The following is a 19,698-nucleotide window of genomic DNA, read 5'->3' on the forward strand; positions in this document are numbered from 1 at the left end:
CCCATGCCTTCAAACTGTTTTATAGATTGACATCAAGTCGACATTTTCTTAAGATAATAATTATGTTCAAATGTTTTACAAAACTTATTTATGGTTTTATATTATAAATTGCATGCCTCTATATGTATAGTTATATAAGTAATGTTTAAAAGACTTAGGAAGGCTATCCACCCTATTTCCTTTTCCTCGATTTGGATGTGGTCTGGTGGGATATCGGGTACTCGTTCGAAGGTCGTTTAAATATTAGTTATATATCATGTGTACATATATAGTCATAAAAGGTCATTCCAGTTCATCCAATGCCCTTGGGTAGCAAGGGTATACTTCCATGTTCATACGTACTAGTTACATTACTAGTAAGCTACCATAGGGGTGGTTTAGGAAGATTCTATTACTAGAACAATGAAACATACAATGAGTCAGTTCATTCATGAGTCAATACTTGCTAGAACATTATCGTACATTACTATAGTTACTAAGTAGAGAACACGTACACTACAGTTAGAACATTACAGTACGTTACTATAGTTACTAAATAGAGAGCACGTACACTACAGCTAGAACATTACAATACATTACTATACAATTACATGGTCACACTTACATGGGTACACTTACATATACATAGAACATATGTCACTAAGTACTATAGCATGGACCCAGTTCAGGATCTAACTATAGTGATGAATCACAACGCAATTGTGATAGTTATATCGAGTATACATGATCATAGTAATGTGGATGCTCATGGCTTGCAGATATGCAGGGGTCGTGGGTAGGTCCCAAAATCCCTTTGATAGGGGAGCGTTTAGCCTGGGATCTAGACATCACATTATACCTTATCCCTCAAATAAGGCAGCTGAGTACCGATGTAGTTATTTATATCAAATACTACAGTACTTACATGATTACCTTAGACTTAAGGAAATTGGTACGGTGGTAGTTCGACACTACACCATAGTACTATTTCGCTTTCCCACTTACATTCACTTCGTGAACATTCACACGACGCACGAAAATGTAGAAACTATATTTTTGGTTAATGATAGTCATACCTGGGAAAATACATACTCTTACAAGAGACACACGCACAGACACTAGATGCCTTGGTAGAAAACTACATTTAGAGCAGTTAGGTCTTGGTAGAAGACTACATTGAGAACAGTTAAGTCTTGGTAGAAGACTCCTTTTGTTACTAATAGGAATCATAGGGATTTTTAGGGCTTTTCAAACGTTTACAGTTGTTTTACAAACATTTTCATGTATACAGTTCATTTACATTTTTAATATTTACAATTCGTATACATACAAATACGTACAGTTCAAATACATACAAGTATTTTCATACAAATTAAGACACTAAAATACTTATGATCTCACCAGCTTCAAAGCTGATACTCACTTTCAAAATTACTTGTATCCTCAGGTCATCATAGACAGGTACAAATGCAAGGATTTGGGAAGATGGAGCTCGTTGAAGACCCATCTTTTATTTTGATTTATGCTTTAGTGTTTATCAAAATTTGACAAAACACATTTGTATAATAATTATATTATTAATGCAATGGATGATGTTGTTGCTTGTTTACTACTTTACATTGTTGTGATACTGTACATGACGTCCTCCACCCCCGAACGTTTCCGCGGTTTTTGGTTTTGGGGTGTGACACACACCAGGTGAAAATACAAAACTACCATTTTGATTAAAGTACTGGCTTTACCATTAGTACTAACTAAAATCACATTTACCTACTAAGCTATTTTGTATAGTGATTAAACCCACACAAATTCCAACTATTTACCACATCGTATGCCTGCACATAAGCAAAAAGTAGTAAAATCGTAAGACTTCAAGTCATGCAATATACCCCAGAAAGGAAAATATGTCATTCCACTTAAGCTGCCACATAGTGTGTTTATGCGTGTGGACTAATTTCGTTTAAAATGATTAAATCTTGGACTTTTTGTATTTTTCTTGTGAAGGAGGGGGAGTAGGTAGACTTTCGGATTTTGATCCTTTTTTCAAATTCTCGTATGAAACTTACTCCTTATAATTTATATTCCAAATATCAAATTCAATATGCAACCTTGAACTAAGGAGCCAAACTAAAAAGCTTTAGGTTAGTTGGGCACATTGCCTATATTTGTCATAAAGACAAAGTACGTTGCCATTTAGCATAATTTATTTAATCATTAAAATGAAAATAAACAATCAAAAAAAGCTCAATTGGTCTTATCCCTTTGACTTTTAAAATTTTTTTTGTCCAATCTGATTATAGTTGTCGTATGTGCATTTCTATCTGGTTTATCTGTAACCGTTAAGCAGTTTAACATCACCTGAGATTTATATTTTTTTATACAATACATAAAAATATATTATTACACTTTTACATACCTCTCTTGCAAGTTTGTCAATCATATGATACAATGAAGGGGACATCACAATGGCATTGGTATGATGTGGTTTTCCAGCTGGTTTATCTTTATTTGATCTAGATCCTACCCTAGATAAAAGACCAAAAAATCATCAGAGTTGTAATCGAGATTAATAGATGTATATATTAGTAATATAGTGATGATAAAATGTCCGAGGATATCATGTATGATATTGAGAAGAAGTTTGAAATTCCCATCAGTAACATCAAGAACATCATTGCAATTTATTTCTACTTTCATCGAGTCTACTTCAAAAAATAATGAACCTGATTTTGCATTAAAGGAAGCAAATCTTTAGCTGATGGATCATTACACCTAGCATCTGCAAAGCAAACATAAACACACAAATCAAAATTTATAAACATGCTTGTTTATAAAAAGTCAAAACAGGGGAGACAGACAAAAAATCAAAATTGATTAGCAAATACCTTTCCTTTTGATTAATCTAAAGTAAGAATGGTCGTGAAGAACACCAACCCATAAATATATTGTTGTCAACATCCAACCTACTGAAACTATGATCCAATTAAGTAAATAAATAACTTTTACATTAAGACACGCTTTGTTCTTTATGTTCTTTGCGTATCCAATTTATAGTTGAAGAAATTTTGACATTAATGAGCAGGCCTTGAAAAAAAAACCCAATGATTAAAATTAGAAATATTAAATCAAGAATTTTGTTACAAAACAAAAAATAGGTGATAATATAGCTTACCTCTTCCAAAGGGATCTCCCCACCAACTTCCTAGGAGTTTACCAAGGAAAATGAGTACAATGAGAAATACAGATCCAAGTCTATTCTTAAGAAATCAACGGTTTACCTAGAAAGAATAAAACTGAAGTTCACAAATAAGATCTTGGTTTCCATTTGTGAGTCGTCTGCTTGAAGACATGGGTTTAATCAGCCGGGAAAGGTCGTTTCTTTCATATCTTAGCGTGATCAAGTGCCTAATGTGCTTCTTCTTTCATCCAAAGAGTTATTTGAACTCTTAATAAAGTCTGCAGAGTGTGAATTTGAGTTTCCATGGATGTAATTATAAAATCAAAAAAAAAAACACATGCACACACAATAGAGAGCCACAACCTGAACAAACTTGTTCTTGCTGGAAAACCCCAATATCGTTCTTGTTCATTGGAAAGACCCAAAATCATTTCTATTTTGGTTCATTAGATGAGAGAGAGAGAGAGGGGTCGTGACTAAAAATGAAAAAAGTGCATACCCTGAAAATAAAAAATTATGAAAACTAAGATGTTTACCAAAGGCATAAAGCTTTTGATATATTTGTTACATGCACTTCCATTCGGTCACCTTCCCTAAAACAGCAAGATCTGTAAATGAAAATGCAGATATTTTTCCCTTGTTTAAATGTTCAAGACTAAAAAAATTCCCCTTCATTTACCTCTTGAAGCCCTAGGGGTCGTTATTCGGTTCCAAATTACAAGGACTTTTGTCTTCTACTTTCTATGGCTACAAAATACAAACACGAGAGGAAAGATAAACCAAACACAAAATATCGTTATAGAACCAAAAACCAGAAAAATGAAATGTTGGTATAAAACATAAATGTACCAAGTATATAGAAAGATGGATGGGTCAATAAGGGCAGGTGGTAAGTGAGGGAACTAGCACGCAATCGTGAAACACCTGAACAACAATTAAACCAAATATCATAAAAACCAGGACACAAAACCAACCTAATCCATGAATCATAAAGACATGTTAAATAAAAAGAAGAGATGGATATTTTTTACCTATGAAACAGTTTCTAGTGGGGAAGAGAAGGCCGCCTTAGACAACAACAAAAATGACACCTCTAATAGATCGAACATGGTGTCATTGTCACCAGAAAATCTAAAAGAAAAGTTGAAACTTGTATTGCTATTGAGGGGGCAGGAGGGTCTGAAAAACACAAAGGTGGATGGTCCGATGGAACTGGCGAGTCATCCAATGGTATTGGTGAGTAGTTTTAATGGTTCTGATGGGTAGAACTGTTTTAGGTTTTACAGAGAAATGTAGTTGACCGACATAGGTGGTTGGTGGGTTTAGCTGGACGACTGGACCAACATAGAAAGAGAAAGATAGATGAGTTTAGGGATTTCTTAATGGAGAGGGACAGATCATCATATTTAGAGAGATGGTAGGCGATGAATGGATTGAGTTAAGGTATTGATTGTCGGCAAAGAGAGAGAGAGAGAGAGAGAGAGAGAGAGAGAGAGAAAGAGAGAGATGGGGTGACACCATGGTTGAAGGGGTAAACAGTGGTGGTGCATTGCAATTTATATATGGGAGGATTTTAAATGAATCCATGGCCTAGGAGAAGATATCGGATATGTAGTTGTAGAGATAATGGGAACTTTAACTTGGTTAATTGTCATTTGCCAAGATCTCGGATTCAACATGCTTCATCCGGTCAAACGCGCTAGCTTTAAAAAAAATTGAATCGAATGACTCGTAATCAACTATTGACACTTTGATTTTATTTTGACCAAGTAATTTGAAAGCATAAATTCATTGTACAAATCGCATTAAAAGTTGTACCTCTTAAAATTCAGCAAAACATGGTAAATGCTTATTAAGGTATAAAGATATATATATATATATATATATATATATATATATATATATATATACATATATATATATATATATATATATATATATATATATATATATATATATATTAGAAAAATGATTTTTTTGGGTGATTTTAGTATCACATTACCGATAGATATATAAACAATCCGTAATTAGTGACAAATGTATGATGGATTAAATTTTCTGATGCGTTTTCAATAGATATATACTACTACTGCAATTCGTAACTTAACTTAGTAAATAACATTTAAAATGACATTAAAATCCAAATGAATTTCTTATACTAAATACAGAAAAATCTAACATAAGAAACATGAACTAAATCCATTCTCTTATCAGTTTCAACCACAAAATAATAAACAAAAATCTAAATGTATCCAATATTTATTCTACAAACACAAATACAAAAGGTTAAGTCCCACGATAAATTAAAGTTTACTGGTTCATGAGATGTGAAATTTCATATACGAGGTTCAGAGTATTAGCAATAAGATAACGTGATATTCAAATATTATAATGTACAATTTTAGATAAGATTATCCATGTATTTTAGTTTGTATTTGTTATTCATTGTACTATATATACATCATCTATACACGATTACCTCATTGAGGTTTATTGAGGGTAATCTTTATATGGTATCAGCTTAGGGTTACGATTCCTTCTCTTTATCCCTAATCATGACAGGCGACTCCTTTTCTGATACTACTACTACTCTCTCTCTCTCTCAACACAATAATTCACATGATCACTATGAAACTTTCCCCCTCAAATTACTTGATATGGTGCAATCAACTCATCCCCCTTCTTGCCTACCAAAAACTCTCAGATCACATCCTTGGCACCCTTCCTGTCCCTGCCAAGACAATCGTCTCCACTGATGCTGCTACTCCTCCTGTTCCTAATCTAGCCTATGCCAAATGGAAGAAGACCACCACATTGTCAAGTGTGCCGGACAAATGGTCACTATGCAAGTTCCTTTTCTCGTAAAGATATTGCCCCTGATGAAACTCTTGCTCAGGCTTTCCATGCTCAATGCCATGTCACCAATCGCTCTCCTGATTGGTATGTTGAATCAGGGTCTACATTGCACATGACACCATCTACCACTCACTTGGACTCGTCTTCTCCTTATACTGGTCATGATCAAGTGATTTTTGGAAATGGTGAAGTCTCTTCTAGTTCTCACATTGCTACTTCCACTTTACCTTCCAATCTTGTGTTATTCGATGTTCTTGTGGTTCCTAATTTAACAAAGAATCTATTATGAATCAGCAAACTAACCCAAGACTCACCAGTTAATGTGTTATTCTGTAATCCCTTTTTTACTATTCAGAATCGCAAAACAAAGGCAATACTAGCAAAGGGTAGATGTGACAACGGGCTTTATGTACTCAAACATGGTCATCAAGTGTTCCTTGCAGCTTCATCTTCCTCCAAACTTTGTGCATCTCCTAAACTGTGGCATGCTAGATTAGGCCGTGTCTCTTTTGACACCCTTTTTGTTTTAAATAAGACTGGTTGTTTGTCATTAACTTCATTATTACCTAAACCTACGATTTGTTCATCTTATCAACTTGCCAAAAGCAAGCATTTACCTTTTACTCTTAATAACAAACGGTCTTTAAATATGCTTGATTTGGTTCATTGTGACTTATGAGGACCGACATCGATTCCCACAAGAGGTGGTTATTTATACTATTGCATATTTGTGGATGAATTCTCATGCTTCATTTGGTTTTATCCTTTGAAATCCGAATCATATTTTTATCATGTGCTTGAAGCTTTTCTATCCTTCGTTCAAACCCAATTTACTTGCAAGATGATGAATTTTAAATCTTATGGTGGCACCAAATTCACAAACTTGTGAGTGCGCACGTTATTAGTGCAAAATGGCACTCACCATAGGATCTATTGCCCCTACACACTGGAGGAAAATGCCCGTGTTGAACGTAAGCATCGTCACATTACAGAAACAGCTCTCTCCATGCTCGTCAACACTCGGGCTCCTGCTCATTTTTGGGCTGATGCATTTAGTGTTGGTGTTTATACCATCAATCGTTTACCCACTCCACTACTTGAACACAAGTCACCATATCAACTACTATTCAACATATGCCCAAATTATGTCGTATTCCATCCTTTTGGTTGTCAAATATTTCCCTATCTATGCAAGTATTCATCTAATAAACTTGAACCTCGCAGTGCTCCGTGCGTCTTTCTTGGATATGGCTCTCAATACAAGGGTTATATTTGCTTTGATCCTTCCACAAATCACATTTATATTACAAGGAATGCAGTGTTTGATGAAGCCTCCTTTCCTTTCAGTGGTACTCCTTCTACATCAAACGATGTTGTTATGGTTTTTTCTGACTTTGATGAATCTACACCGCTGCACTCATTTTCCACTACACTACCAGCCACACCACCACCGTCATCATCGTTATCACCATGCCGCATATGCTTACAAGATGACCATTTAGCGCCACCTGTTGCCCCTACGACTTCCAATGATCATGAGTTGCCACTTTCATCTCTAACTACATCACCACCACCATCTCCTGATGTGCCACTAGTCACTCACCCCATGGTCACTCACTCCCAAACAGGCACACTCAAACCAAGAAGAATCCTTGATTTTCTTGCTACTCAAATCTCGTCTCCATTGGTGTATTCTTTACTCACAATCAAGGAACCACGAGGTTTCAAATCCGCTGCCAAAAATCCTCAATGGTTGTTAGCTATGGAAGAAGAGATGTCCGCTCTTCTTTCCAATAATACTTGGGATCTTGTTCCACGACCTCCAAAGACTAATATAGTTGGCTCTAAGTGGATCTATCGCACCAAATACAACTCTAATGGTTCCGTTCAACGGCTTAAGGCACGTTTGGTTGCTCAAGGGTTCACCCAGATTCCAGGCCTTGATTACACTCATACTTTTAGTCCTGTTGTTAAGGACTCCACATTTCGTATTGTTTTCACCTTAGATTTCATGCATCGATGGACCTTGCATCAGTTAGACATCAATAATGCTTTTCTCAATGAGCATCTTACTAATACAATTTTTATGGAACAATGATGTGTGTCAAACGAGCTAGTTTTAATCCTACTTTTAGTTAATAATTTAAGCACACAAAGGCAGTGAACCTGTCTTTTAGTGGTATAGTTGGATAAGTAGGGTGTCGAACTCAGGGAACGGAAATTAATCTAATAACTAGTTTTAACTAAACAAGTAATAAAGTAAAAGGGTTTTTATCTAGTTTTACAAGACTAGAAACTTAAACACAACAGTTAACCACTTAACTAACTAAACAATTTAAGCAAATGATGAACTCACCAAATTTAATAAAGGGTTTCTGTTTAGGTTCAACCAATTCACTCCTATGGTTATTTAAATGATAGATTAATTATTACTGGTTACCAACTATAGTGGTTAGGTTCATGTTCATTACTCCTAACCCTTAGACAATTAATCAATTCAAGCAGTGGCCAATTTTTTAAACTAATTAATTCCCTAGTTTAATTATTTGCATTAAATAAGATTTGTAATTGGTTAATCAAGTTGGTGTTTCAATTAACCTCTTGTTTGTTGGTTTCTCAAACAAGCTCACACATTAATTTGCCCATTCTCTAATTAATCCTAGTTTCATATTCATTATTCCTAAGCATATGATGAAGTGTTCACATAACATATGAGGTTAACAACTAAGAGATGTTCATGCGGCTTAATTGCCTTCCAATTAACAGAAAATAGTTGTCATTAATGCATAAGGTTCTTTAACAAACTTAATTTAATAAATTCACTAAATAACAATCAATCAAAAAGTATAATTAAACCATATGGGTAACTTGGTCTTCCCCAACAGAAACAAAACGAATTTAATTCATAGTCATAGCAAAAATACACTCAAAAACAAATTCAACTAAACTAAACATGCTTAATTCCTAAAGCTAAGTGGAATGAATAACCTGATTTGCCTTGATTCTTCAAAGGATTGAAGGTTAGGGTTCCTTAGCTCCTCCAGAGTTCTTCAATTGCAGATGAAGCTCCAAAAATGTCAGAAGTCCTTTTCCTTAGGATAATGGTTTGGTATTTATAATTATCACAAAACAGGGTGTACTCGGCAAGTAGCAGACCCAATTCGCCGAGTAGATGCTTGTTATCCGTCTTATATCAGGAGTCTTGACTTATCTTCTAGAATATTCTAGTGTACTCGCTGATTAAGCTCGCAGACTCGCCGAGTAGCCATGCTTTTGTCCCTCAATCTTCATTCTTTGGTCTCTAATTGCTTCTCCTTGTTCCCTTTCACTTCCAAGTATGCCTTTTGGACTGAAAACAAAATTTAAACAATTTTAAGTACCTTTTGTCTACATTATACACATAATTAGCTAAAAATGAATAAAAATATATGCTAAAGATATGATGCTAAAGATATGACTAATTATGCAAATATCAAAATACCCCACACTTGACTTTTGCTTGCCCCGCAAGCAAAACTGAATTTTAACACATTAGAACCACATATGACAACACCAATCTAACCCAACCATTATGCCAGGACCGCAACGCATGCATTTGTGTCTAACATTTTCCTAAATACCCCCATACTCTAAATACTCACAATCCTCATAAACATTCACCCACTCACCCCGAACTATGCTCATTTTATGCATCCTTCTGAATCCATCCCCAGAAAACATCTTAACCTCAAGGTATTTTTGTTTGAGCAACCCAAGCATACATAATCTAGATAATTACAATTTATGATACCACATTGGAGCTCTCTGGAATTTTTCACTTCTTTGGCATTTGATCTTTGATCTCTTTGAATTCACCACCTTGTTGTTTGATTTTTGGTATCTTCAACTTTTTGAATTTCTTTGGAATTTTTGATCTTCTAATTTCATATTTGACTTTGATGCTCCAAAAATTCTTCAAACTTTTCTTGTAATTTCTCTCACTCTTTTTTTACATGTACCTCACTTTTTTTCTTCACTCAAAACCCTACATGCTTAAGTAGGGGTGCTCATCTTCAACGTTTATTGGCTAAAGATAACAATTCTCCTTGATATATTTCTGGTACACGATGCTAAACATATTGCATCCCTCAGGCTGAGCGAGGTCGTGTTTTTGTCCCATGATTTCACTAGAATAAGGAAGCCACAAATGCACTAGAACGTATATAGGCTCAACTAAACTGAAACAACCCAAAAATACGACCCAAAAATTTCGTTTTTCGATATAATCAAAACCATAATCAGAGTGTCATATAATAAAACCATACGTGATGTATTCCAACATAAATGAATACACTGTGCGGAAACTGTATCATACTACGGCAAATCAAAACAAGCTAAATCAATCCCAGGCTAAAAGCTAAAGCTGTGGTGTGTGCGATGCCGTCACCCCGAGCTCTTCCCCTTGGTTGCGGAAGTACCTGAAACCAAAACTGAAACTGTAAGCACGAAGCTTAGTGAGCTCCCCCAAACTACCACATACCATACAATAACATATAAACACATATTGGGCCTTGCCCACTGCATCGGGCCGAAGCCCGGAAACTGCATCGGACCGAAGTCCGGAACTGACCGGGACCTTGTCCCCTGCATCGGACCGAAATCCGGAACTAACTGCATCGGACCGAAGTCCGGAACTGACTGGGACCTTGTCCCCTGCATCGGACCGAAGTCCGGAACTAACTGCATCGGACCGAAGTCCGGAACTGACTGGGACCTTGTCCCCTGCATCGGACCGAAGTCCGGAACTAACTGCATCAGACCGAAGTCCGGAACTGACTGGGACCTTGTCCCCTGCATCGAACCGAAGTCCAGAACTGGCGGACTGAACATGGCATAGCATAACACATCAACTAGCATAAACACATATACGACATACTACATCGGGCCGTAGCCCGGAACACATAATACTTAATGCATAAAACATAGCACATAAATCCAGTTCGAGCCACGAAGGCATCGAACATAATAGCTACTGCATCGGACCTAAATCCGGAAACTACTGCTAACTGAACGGGCCGGCATTGTGGCCTTAGACCCGTTCCTACTGGAAGGAAACTCACCTCGTAAGCTGGCTGCTGAGTGTGTGGCTCAGGAAGCTAACGGTTGCTGCTCCTGAATCTCCTCGGCTACAAGTCCATAAACACTCTCAATCAAATACTAAACACTGCACTTGGGGTAAAATGACTCTTTTACCCTTAGTCAAAGTTACTCTCATTTGGACTGACTCGCCGAGTTGGGCCACCCAACTCGCCGAGTCCTACTCTCACTTTTCACTCTTACTCGCTGCTACTCGTCGAGTCTGGCATAGACTCGACGATTACCCTCTTGATCCAAGAACTTAGACAATCTTCATCGACTCGCCGAGCCGGATGAACAAACTCGACGAGTTGTTCTTGATCTTAAGGAGATTGCCTTGGACTCACCGAGTTGATGAACAACTTGCCGAGTCCTTCCATCACTGAGTTTACCCTCAACTCGCTGAGTCCACTCTCTAGCTCACTGGGTTCACTCGACACTGGTAAAAATGAAGGGATCGGGAACTCGCGACCCAACTCGCCGAGTCGTTCTTCCCGACTCGCCGAGTTGCCGCCATGCAACTGATTTTTACTCGATTTTGTTTGAATCCAACACATACAATTGATAGATCTGGGTCCAATAAGCTGATTTACCACGTAAAGTTTCCAACTTTACGTGTACAACCTCATGAATAAGGGAAATAAGGCTAAAAGATGCACAAAATGGGTAGATCTATGATTAATATGCAAAGTTACTCCAAAAAGACAGTAGATCTGGGCTCTACAACACCCCATCATTCAGATCTAAAGCTATCTCGGCCTATTAAGGCATTCATGCAAACATAAGGCTTGGAACAAGCATCAACTAACTCTTAGGAGAGCTCTAATGGAAGTTTAAAGCATATAACAAGAAGGAAACTCCGAAAATACCTCAATTAACTCAGATTTGCCCTTGGATCCTTGCACTACAACTCTTCTCCTTGCTTCTTTCTTCTTCTCCTTCTTCACACCTTCACAAAATGGCACAAAACACTTAGCTCACACAAGGGAGGATTAGGGTTCGTTCTCACAGTGTTCTCAGGGTGAGGGAGGCGAGAATGGGGGCTATAAGGTGGTTTAAATAGTGGGCAACCCGGGGATTTAGGGTTTCACCCAGATGGATGGACTCGCCGAGTCAGGGATATGGACTCGCCGAGTCCCCGGCTCCCGCGTGCTCGAAGTCGCGACCCTACTCGGCGAGTCAGGCTAGAACTCGCCGAGTCCCTCTTGAAAACTTACAACAATTACCAATGAATTAACGTACCGGGAACGGGTCGTTACATAAACATTTGGGTCTTCATGCAATCATCAACATAATTCTAACATAGAATCCTAATTTGCTTTTACCAAAATTTTATAAATTAATTCCTAAGTAATATTTTTGGTATGCAACAATTTAAAAAAAAAATTAGCCTAAATTAAGACTCTAAATTTTCTAATATGTGACCAACCCCCTTCCCCACACTTATTTTATGCAATTCCCTCATTGCATATTATGCAAAAATAAAAATGCAAACTATAGAGAAAATTGGAACAAACTCCCCTGGGGTAGTAGTCGATAGGTTGATAACTCTTCTTTTCAGCTCCATCTTCAACTAACTTTAGACATGGAAACAACTCATCCATGTCTTGGGTGTCATTCATCTCGTGTGGTTTGACAGCTTGAAAATATCAAGGAAAAAGCTTCTTAGAAATCTCCAGTAACAATTCTTTACGAAAAATGGACAAGTACTGCAGTGAAAATGCTCAACACAGCTTTGGAACTCGAAAAATGTCAATCTACTTGACGAGTAGTACCGTATACTCGGCGAGTATCTCTTACTTGCAACTATTACGTGTAATGACCCATGTACTCGCCGAGTAGAAGTTGTGCACTTAGCAAGTAGGCGCTGTATTGCCAAAACTAATCCAGCTTGTGTTCTTCTTGATTCAGGTTTTGAATTTGAGTAATTCATTGACCCTTTCTCTAAACCTTTCAGCAGCAACACCCTCCATTACTCTCAACTCTAACGGACTCAATCCTAAGGACAACATTTTACACTCTCACTTGAACATTCTTCACTTTCCTACTTCAACCTTGACCTTTAACATTTTAATATGCTTCCTAACCTTTCAAACCTGAAAAATGCAGACAAAAGTGAAAGCAACCAAAAGTCCTAACAAGAAATAAAATCATCCAAATTTAACAAGTTGTCCAAATCAAACATCACAAAAATAAATGAAAAACACAAAATAAACATTCTTCATTCTTCATCATCCATGTCGACTCCTCCAGCGCCACTTCCTCCTTCATTTCTTCTCCCCATTCTTTCTTCCCAACTCATAATTTATGGATAGCCGGGTCCGGGTCTCGGTGCGATGTTTATTTGTTGGAAGAGGTATTCAAAAGATTGATTATTATAGTTGACTCCTCTTCCAATGTCATCCAAGTAGCGCCGGTATTCAAGTTGATTCCATCCATCATTCTCTTCTTCCACCGGAATAACTGGTGGGTCTTCCCGTACACGCTCGCTTCTTTGTCTCACTCGCCTTCCCGGATCCTCGGGGATAGCCAACTCATCCGCATGACGAATAGAAAATGAATCACCAAATGTTTCCACGATCCTTGCCCTCCTACTCACTGAGTTCACGTCCTACTCGGCGAGTAGGATGGACATCGGGACCAGAATCTGTCGAACATATATGCGTTGTCCAAAACACCCAATTTTTCACAGGGGTTTGCTGTACTAAGTCTAATAACCACTAATCCAAAAGAAATTTCTCCTAACATTTCCTAATTCATGGTAAAATTAAAACCCTAGAATTTGAGGAAACCCCTGAATCCGATTTTAGACAAAACAGGGACAAATCAGTGATAAAGCTTGGACCTTTGATGAGTTTTAAGTGTAAAGATCATACCTTTTCTCTTGAAAGTTGAGGATTAAGTCAAATATCGAAGAAATCATAGAAATCTCTTGAAGGAGGCTGTGCATGGCGAGTGTATGGGTAAATGGGTAAAAACCCTTATTTCTTAGATTTTATACCGCCTGTGTAAGTTGGCTACTCGTCGAGTAGAAAGGATCTACTTGCCGAGTATAAATGCTTGTACGCGTTTTATGGCTTATTTTGGCAAGTACTCGCCGAGTATACGTACCTACTCGGCGAGTAAAGCTTGCAGTTCGACAAAAAATTGAATTTTTTCTCATTTTTAACCCTCCACCCCACACTCTAGGCAATGCTTGCCCTCAAGCAATTATATTTTTAGAAGAAGACGAATGAAAAAGATCCTAAAATAATTTAAAAAGAAAGTAAAGGAAAGAAAATGCAAACTCTAAACTCGGGTTGCGTCCCGGAAGCGCTTCTTTTTAAGGAGTCATTAGCTGGACTCCTCCCCTTCACGTGGCTGCAATCCCTTCCAGCAACATCAACTCTTCCATGCCTTCATTCCTTGGGATTCCTTCTTCATACTTTTTGACCCTATGTCCAGTGACCTTGAAAGGTGTTCCATCTTTTGACAATAGCTCTATAGCACCATGTGGAAACACCGTCTTCACCAGAAAAGGACCATCCCATCTTGACTTGAGTTTTCCCAAGAAGAGTTTTAGCCTTGAATTAAAGAGCAACACCTTTTGGCCTTCATGAAATTCTTTATTTTCCTTGATCCTCTTGTCATGCCAATTCTTAGTTTTCTCTTTATAGATCAAGGAACTATTGTAGGCATCATTTCTAAGTTCTTCAAGAGCATTCATTTGCATTAACCGATTGTTCTTAAGCTCCTCCAAGTTGAAGTTACACATCTTTAAAGCCCAAAAAGCTTTATGCTCTATCTCCACCGGCAAATGACATTGCTTTCCATAAACTAACCTATATGGCGTAGTACCAATAGGGGTTTTGAAAGCTGTACGGAAGGCCCAAAGTGCATCGTCTAGCTTATCCGACCACTCTTTTCGATTGCTCCCCACCGATTTCTCCAAGTTTCTCTTTAAAGCTCGATTTATCACTTCGGTTTTTCCACTAGTTTGTGGATGGTAGGATGTAGAAAATTTATGGGTTACCCCATATTTATTTAATACCTTCTCTAGTTGATCATTGGAAAAATCAGTGCCTCGGTCACTTATGAGAGCTTTCGGGACCCCAAATCTTGAAAATAACTTCTTTAAAAACTGCACCACCACCCGACCATCATTAGTTGGCAAAGCTTGTGCCTCCGCCCACTTGGATATGTAATCCACCGCCACCAATATGTATTTGTTGCCTTTGGACATGGGAAATGGTCCCATGAAATCGATCCCCCACACATCAAATATTTCGTACACTTGGATACTATGTTGTGGCATTTCATTTCGAGATGAAATGTTTCCCACTCTTTGACAGGCATCACACTCTTTGACAAATTGGGCTGCATCTTTAAAAATCGTGGGCCAGTAAAACCCAATGTCAAAGATCTTCTTTGCAGTGTAATGTGCTCCATGATGTCCACCCGTGGGCCCACTATGACAATGCTCCAATATTTTCCGGCTTTCATTCCCGAACACTCATCTTCGTATGATTCCATCCGCGCAGCTTCAGAAAAGATATGGTTCATCCTAAAAGTAATACTTTATCTCAAAAAAGAATTTCTTCTTTTGTTGACTTGTGAGACCTTTTGGGATGTATTTGCTAGCTAAGTAATTAGCTATATTTACAAACCATGGTTCTTCTCCCACGGTCACCATAATGTACTCGTCCGGAAAATCATCTCCAACTCTATCTTCTTGCAATCGCGGGTTTTCAAGCCTTGAAAAGTGGTCAGCTGCTACATTCTCCATTCCCTTTTTGTCTCGTATCTCTATGTCAAACTCTTGAAGAAGTAGAACCCATCTTATCAATCTTGGCTTGGCATCCTGTTTGGCAAATAAATACTTGATAGCAGAGTGGTCAGTAAAAACTATTGTTTTAGATAAAACTAAATAAGGACAGAATTTGTCAAAAGCATACACCACAACTAATAATTCTTTTTCCGTGGTGGTGTAATTTTCTTAGGCTGGATTTAAAGTCTTGCTAACATAATATATGGGTCAAAAGTGCTTATCAACCATTTGACCAAGGACAAGTCCTAATGGAAAGTCACTAGCATCACACATGATTTCAAATGGTAAATTCCAATTTGGTGCAATAATGATCGGGGCATTAGTTAATTTTTCCTTTAGAAATTCAAATGCCTCTAAACACTCTTTAGTAAAATTAAATGGTGCATCTTTTAAGTGTAATTGTGTTAGAGGTTTTGTTATTTTAGAAAAATCTTTTATAAAACGCCGGTAAAAACCCGCGTGACCTAAAAAACTTCTAATGCCCTTCACATTAGTTGGTGGGGGTAATTTGACAATGGTGTCAATATTTGCCCTATCCACCTCAATTCCCAATTTGGAAACCTTGTGGCCCAAAACTATACCTTCCTTGACCATAAAGTGACATATTTCCCAATTAAGGACTAAGTCAGTCTTTTCGCATCTAGCAAGCATTAGGTCAAGATTAGTGAGACAATCATGGAAGGAAGATCCAAAAATAGAAAAATCATCCATAAATTCTTCCATGAATTTTTCCACCATGTCATGGAATATGGCTGTCATGCACCTTTGAAAAGTTGCGGGTGCATTGCATAGCCCAAAGGGCATGCGTCTATAAGCAAAAGTCCCACTTAGGCAAGTAAATGTGGTCTTTTCTTGGTCCATTGGGTCTATGGGTATTTGAAAATAACTCGAGAATCCGTCTAGAAAGCAATAATAACTATGGCCCGATAATCTTTCTAACATTTGATCAATAAAAGGTAAGGGAAAATGGTCTTTACGAGTGATATCGTTTAGCTTTTTATAATCGATGCACACTATCCAACCGGTTACCGTTCATGTTGGAATAAGCTCATTCTTCTCTTTGGTTATGACCATCATCCCTCCTTTCTTGGGCACCACTTGGACCGGACTCACCCACGGACTATCGGAAATGGAATATATAATCCCCGCATCTAAAAGCTTTACCACTTCTTTCTTGACCACCTTGCATATTTGGGTTTAGTCTTCCTTGGTGCTTCACAACCGGCTTTGCTCCTTCTTCCAGATTAATCTTGTGAGAACAATAAGAGGGGCTTATTCCTTTGATGTCGGTGATGCTCCATGCTATGGCCCGCTTTCGCTTCTTTAAAACTTGCACTAGTTCTTCCTTTTCAAATTTGGAAAGGTCAGAGGCTATAATGACTGGCTTTTGATGGTCATCTTAGAGGAATGCATACTCCAAATGTTCTGGTAACTTTTTGAGCTCAGTTTTTGGGTTCTGATTGCTGTACTCACCGAGTGCAGATAAGGGACTCGGCGAGTTGGTATCTGTATTTACGAATTCTGCTTTTTCTAAGGATGAACTCGGCGAGTAGATCGGACATACTCGGCGAGTAGAGCTGTCAAATTGCCTCACCAATTCTTCAAACTCAGCTTCTTCTAGCAGCCTTTCGATCTCCATTAAGTCTTTTTTTGCATCCAATTCTTCATCAAAATTTGTGAACTTGCTGGAATCTTCACTTATGCATTCCTCCAATAATTCATCAAGCATGTCAATTGAAAATGTCGTGTCGTCACTGTTCCTTGCATACTTCATAGGTTGATCTACCCCAAACATGACTGAATCTTCTCCTACCCGCACAGTGAACTTTGAGTCCCTCATGTCTACTATAGCACTTTCCGTAATGAGGAAGGTTCTTCCAAGGATGATTAGGACTTGAGGATCCGCATCCATGTCTAGAATGATGAAATCAGCGGGAAATACAAACTTGTCCACTTTGACCAATAAGTCTTCACATATGCCTCTTGGAAAAGTGACTGTCTTGTTTGCTAAGTGAATCGCCATGCGAATTGGTCTTGGTTCCGGGAGATCAATCTTGAAGAATGAATACGGCATGAGGTTTACGCTTGCTCCCGAATCGGCTAGAGCATGAATGGTAGCCAAGTTACCAAATTGGCAACGTAAAGTTAAGCTCCCCGGGTCACCCTTCTTCTTTGGTAGATTATTTAGCATAGCAGCTGAGCAGTTTTCATTGAGGACTACCTGTGTCACTTCCTCCATCTTCCTTCTGTTAGTGAGAAGTTCCTTAAGGAACTTTGCATATTTGGGCATTTGTACGATAGCTTCGATGAAGGGTATGTTGATTTGAAGAGCCTTGATATGATCTAGAAACTTCTGGTACTCCTCTTCCTGCTTCTCTTTCTTAACTCGGGCTGGGTATGGAAATGGAGGCTAGTAAAGCTTTTCAGGGGTCTGATCTTTCGGATTTGGCATTGAACTCGCCGAGTCCATATGTTGTACTTGGCGAGTAGAGCTGTCAGATTGGAGATTTTGATTTTCTACTTGATTTTCTGCTTCCTCCTTCTGTGATTCCTTGGATGTTTCAGTTTGAATAGGGGCCAGGGGAGTGATTATTTTCCCACTTCTCATTGTAACTATATTTATGTGCGCGCCTCGTGGGTTATTTTCGGTTTTACTAGGAAGTTCGCCCAGTGATCTTTGGTTGATTTGTTGAGCAAGTTGCCCTAGCTGCGTTTCTATGTTGTGGATAGATGCTTGCTGGTTTCTAAGCATGGTCCTTGTTTCTTGAATTGCTGCATCATGATCAATATGTTTCTTCTCTGAAGCAGCTACAAATTTGGTAAGCATTTCTTCCAAACTTGGTTTTCTTTCTTGTGCCAACTTCTCCTTTTGGTAAAAACCTCTTCCTTTCTGCCTGAACTTCTCCTCGTTAGCCTTCTTGTACTCTTCATAAGGGAGCCACTCTTTTTTTGGTTTTCGCCAACCTTCATCATATCGGTCTCCACTTGAGTAACAAACTTGCACCTTCTTGTTACCATTTTCATCTAAGTCGCAATCTCTAGTAAGATGAGGCCCATTGTAGTTTTCACAACCCACCCGAATAGCATGGATCGTTTGATCCATTTTATCCTTCCTCCTATCCATGGTTTTTAGTATAGCCATGACCGCGGACAAGTGTTAAGTAGCTGCATATGCGGCTCCCCTAGTAACATCATTTCTTGGGTTGTGGTATTCTCTAGAGTGCTTAGAGAATTCTTCAGTTAATTCCTTGATCACCAGGGCTGGCTTCTTTGTGAGTGGGCCTTGCGAGTCTAGTAACTGCCTGGTTGTGACATTGACTCCATCATAGAATATGGAGACTTCTTGTTGGCTATTAAGGTCATGGTGTGGGCAATTTCTTAGCAAACTCTTGTACCTCTCCCAAGGTTCATATAGCGACTCTCCAGCTTGTTGTTCAAAATTAGCAATGGCCTTCTTCAACTTGGCTATCTTGGAAGGTGGGCAAAAGTGATCAATGAATTCTTCTTTCATCTTGGCCCGTGTGGTGACTCATCCATGGGGAAGTGACTTGATCCAGTCTTTTGCATCACCTTTGAATGTTACTGGAAGCATGCGAAGTAGCTGAGTCTCACGAGGCATATTTGGAACATTAAAGTAATCAGCTACATCATTGACTTCATCCAAATGCTTATATGCATCTTCATGGTCTTTTCCATAGAAAGGAATTTCTTTAAGTAAAGCTAGGATATGACCCTTGAGCTCAAAAGTAGCAGTCACGGGAAT

General features: G+C 38.3%; 1 non-coding gene across 1 annotated transcript; it reads left to right on the forward strand.

The window, feature by feature from the left end:
- The first annotated feature begins 19,291 nt into the window (after nucleotides 1–19,291).
- On the forward strand, nucleotides 19,292–19,398 carry LOC144999101 (small nucleolar RNA R71). Its single transcript, XR_013660625.1, has one exon. It is a non-coding gene; the product is annotated as a small nucleolar RNA R71 (small nucleolar RNA).
- The last annotated feature ends 300 nt before the right edge of the window (nucleotides 19,399–19,698 follow it).

This window comes from Lactuca saligna, chromosome 5 (assembly GCF_052625555.1).
Source record: "Lactuca saligna cultivar CGN05327 chromosome 5, ASM5262555v1, whole genome shotgun sequence".
NCBI classification, from domain to species: Eukaryota; Viridiplantae; Streptophyta; class Magnoliopsida; order Asterales; family Asteraceae; genus Lactuca; species Lactuca saligna.